Raw genomic sequence first — 4,428 nt, forward strand, 5'->3', positions numbered from 1 at the left:
ATTTGCAGGTTAAAATTGCTGCATATTTTTTCAGGCGAGCTTTGTCTCTACAAGCTGTAGATTTGCTGGAGAATTCAAGGTAAGCATGGCCCTGAATTCACTATTCAAGGCTGGAAGTGGCTAAATCACCTCAAAACCAGGGTAAAGGTTAAAATCTGCAGGGATTGAGGTGGACACTTCTCCTCAACCCTTACTTTGGAAGGTTGCATTATATGAGTAGAAGGGCTGATGATGAAGAATTATCAAAAAGATCTAGCTTCCTCTGATGTCCAATTTGAGTGAATGAGTATTGCCTTGTGTAAACAGAAGCCTTTTTTTATTTTAAGGTAAGAGGCATGGTTTTCTCTTTCCTCTGCCTGCATTTATGTCTCTCATCCTTGATCTGGAATAGAGAGATGAGGAAGAGTGTTGGCTTGTATACATTGGCTTGTATGATCTTCTCTAATTCCTTTAAAATATTTATTTATTTATTTATTCATTTATTTATTCATTTATTTATCTAATTGCTTTATGTGTCTGTGTGCCTGAGTGCATACAGGAACTTACAGAGTTCATATGAATCAGCAAATCCTATGGAACCGGAGTTTTACGTTGTAAGGCACTTTGTACTAAACCCTGGTCCTTAAGAGCATCAGTGCTCTTAAATGTTGAGCCATTTATCTATCTTTCTTTAGTTACTGGTTGCTCAATAGTTACTAAAATGTCTAGAAAATATTTCTAATGTGAATGAAAAGAATGAGGGTTTTTATTTTGATAGTTCTGGTGCCTGTAACTACCTAATATCTGAAGCATTTGATGGAAAGGTAGTTACGATGTTCATGCACCTGAGTTCTGACCTGGTTCCACCTGTAGTTGTGATTTAGGATTTCTGAATAACTGGGGGATGAGGGAGCCTGCGTCTTCAAAAAGCTTCAATTCCTTATTCATTGGATAGTCTGAGTAGGTGATTCACAGGCCCCTTTAACTGTAAGCAGTCATAAGGTGAATGGTGACATCAGCTGTTACTAGACTTTAGAAAGCATAGAGAAGAACTGGTTGTTGCTACTGGGAACATTGTTGGCATCTCCTGTTGGGAGGTAAGATAATCAACTTGACAGAACCAGTTCTTTCATTTTCATTGATTTTGATGAGGCATTTGCTTAAGTATTTTTTTTTTAAGTTGAGCAATGGAGTAATTTTCCTCATTCCTTCTGAGCCCCCCCCCCCCCCCCCTTGGATCACATTTACAGGATTTACTGAGAATTTATGATGCAGGACTATGAAACACACATACACATTCATAGCTACCACATGAAGTAGGCACTTATGGAAATGGGCACACGGTTAGTGATATGGATCAGTCAGTTGTTTAAATATGAAGACCAAGAAATTGGTCAGGGTGAAGTGCACCTGTAATCTCCATAATCATAAGGTAGAGACAAGTTGATTCCTAAGTAATTCTCAGTTTACTGGTGCTCAGCCAGTACAGATATTTGGTGAGCTGCAGATTCAGTGAGAGGTGGGAAACTAATTAGGGAGGGCCCTTGATGTCAACCTTTGGTATATATGCACACATACATGAGTGCATGTGCATATATACACACACATATGGGATAAGTACATAATGCAAAATAAAACAAAAATGAATGCAAGAGAAATTATTTTGTAGAACACTACTCAGTTCACATGTGGAATAATTGAGATTTGAATACAGATTACTCACCCTCAGGTCTTTATTCTCTCTCTTTCTCTCTTCCTCTCACTTTTCCTCTCTCTCTCTCTCTCTCTCTCTCTCTCTCTCTCTCTCTCAGTTTAAAAAATCAATTTATTTTGAGGGTCACTAATGAGGAATGTCTCTTTTTAACAAGCACACATAGAGACTAGGACATCAGACTGAAGGCTTCACGTAGGCAACACAACCTCTCCATGTTCAATGAGTTGTGTGGGTGTTGCCCTTGGCAATTGGGATCCCACCTTTTGTCTTAACAACATCTTGAGTTGTTTGTTTTTTTCTGTGGGGCCCATTTGGCCAACAATTCAATTTAATGCCATCTAGTCAGGACACTGGAAGACTCATCTGGCAACAAAAGATGGCTTTTTGAGACTCCATAAACCTATTACTAGGAGTTTTAGTTAGGATGACCTTAATAGATTCCAAGAAATTTTCACTGTACTAGGTTTTTGCATGGTCCCAAAAGGTCTTGGCATTTTAGCCACGTCTCCCTGCCCTCACTCTCACTACCCTTCTCCAACTGACCTGATTCCTCACATTCCCTTCCCCACCCGCCTCCCAGTATACCCATAGAATCTATTCTATTTTTCCTTCCCAGGAAGATTCATGCATCCCCACAGATCTCCCCCCCCCCTTTTACCCAACCTTGTGGGTCTGTGGATTTTAGCTTGATTATCATTGATTTAACAGCCAATATCCACTTAATAGTGAATACATACCATATTTGTCTTTCTCGGCTGGGTTACCTCATTCAGGATTTTTTCCCCCTCTAGTTGTAATCCATTTGGCTGCAAATTTCATGATGTCGTTTTTGTTTTAACTGCTGAATATTACTGCATTGTGTGAATGTGCCACATTTCCTTTATCTAATCTTTAGTTGAGGGACATCTAGGATGTTTCCAGTTTCTGGCTATTGTGAATAAAGGTGCAATGAATATAGTTGAGTAAGAGTCCTTGTGATAAGACGTAAGTCTCCTTTGGGTATATGCCCAAGAATGGTATAGCTGGGTCTTGAGATAAATTGACTACTATTTGTTTTTGAGGTACTGCCATATTGATTTTCATCGTGGCTCTACAAGTTTGCACTCCTATCAGCAATGGAGAAGTGGTCCTCTTGCTCTACATCCTCACCAGAGTGAGCTGCTATTTGTGTTATTGATCTTAGCCATTCTGACAGGTTTAAGATGGAATCTCAGAGTTCATTTTGATTTGTGTTTCCCTGACTAAGGATGTTGAACATTTCTTTAAGTGCTTCTCAGCCATTTGAGATTCCTCTACTGGGAATTCTATGTTTAGATCTGTATCCCCTTTTTATACTGGATTATTTGGCTTTTAATATCTAGTTTCTTGAGTTCTTTATATATTTTGGATATTAGGCCTCTATCAGATGTAGAGTTGGTGAAAATCTTTTTCTATTCTGTAGGCTGTGTTATGTCTTAATGACAATGTCCTTTGCCTTCCAGAAGGTTTTTAATTTCATGAGATTCCATTTATTTTATTTTTTAACTTATTATTGGTTTTTGGGGGAGATTTTGCATTATGCACATCAACCCATTTATCTCCTACCCCCATCCTGCCCTCCACCCTTGCAACCTCCCCTCTAACAGAGAAAAAACATCTTGTTGTAGAAGCTGTAGCGTATCATAGTGTGTCCCACACTATACCCAAGTTCATACTTATTGCTTGCAAATGTTCATTGCAATTATTAATTGATGTGGCCAAGACTATACCATGGTCCCAGGAGGCATCATTAGCTAGTCACATCAGGCTGATCCTCACTATCCCTGAGTCTCCAGCTCTGCCTCTCTTCTTTGTGCCCACATCCTTCTGTTTTTTCTTCTTTTCCAGTTTTTTTTACAATGTACTTGCTCCTTTTAGTGGATCCTGGGGTCTCTAATGTCTAGGATCATCTCAGGAGTGGTCTGAGGAGTGCTATGACACATTCATGCATTATGGCACCAAGCAGAGATCATCCTGGGCATGGTGTTTCCCCCTTCCCCCAAGGCCTACGTGGCTCTTGACTGGTGGTACTCTCAGGCTAGTTCCCTGTTTACAGCCCATGGCACCTGTTAGTAGATCATCTTGGGCTTGCTCCTCTCACAGCCTATATGAGAGGTCCCATGCTAGGGTTATCTATCTCAAGCTCACTCCTGCCCAAGGTCCGTGGTCCCAAGCAGGTTTTCTCTAGTCTCAGGCTTGTTCCCTGTCCTAGGCACTTGTCTGGGCCTGTAGAGCACTGGAGTGATGATCTTCTCAGGCTCACTTTTTTCAGGGAATGTTAGATTACTCATCATTCAGATGTTCATAGGTCAGAACACTGAGCATAGACATAGCCTCCAACCTCTCTGTTATCTACTAATACACACATGACACAGCAGCCACACCAGCAACATTTCTAGGGGCAGGAGAGATCCTATTTATTTATTTATTCATTCTTTTTTTAAAAATTTTTTTAATTTTTTTGTTTTTCGAGACAGGGTGTCTCTGTGTAGCCCCTCTGTGTAGCCCCGGCTGTCCTGAAACTCACTCTGTAGACTAGGCTGGCCTTGAACTCAGAAATCCGAGTGCCTCTGCCTTCCAAGTGTTGGGATTAAAGGCATGAGCCACCACTGCCCGGCGAGATCCCATTTATTAATTGTTGATCTTAGTGTCTGTTCTGTTGATGTTCTGTTCGGAAAGTTGTCTCCTGTGTCAGTGTGTTCAGTGCTGTTGCTACT

The 4,428-nt window shown here is 40.6% G+C and overlaps 1 non-coding gene across 1 annotated transcript; it reads right to left on the bottom strand.

The window, feature by feature from the left end:
• Positions 1-3,985: 3,985 nt before the first annotated feature.
• Positions 3,986-4,117, bottom strand: LOC117701612 (small nucleolar RNA SNORA17). The gene has a single exon (XR_004605779.1). It is a non-coding gene; the product is annotated as a small nucleolar RNA SNORA17 (small nucleolar RNA).
• Positions 4,118-4,428: the final 311 nt, after the last annotated feature.

This window comes from Arvicanthis niloticus, chromosome 1 (genome assembly GCF_011762505.2).
Source record: "Arvicanthis niloticus isolate mArvNil1 chromosome 1, mArvNil1.pat.X, whole genome shotgun sequence".
Lineage (NCBI taxonomy): Eukaryota > Metazoa > Chordata > Mammalia > Rodentia > Muridae > Arvicanthis > Arvicanthis niloticus.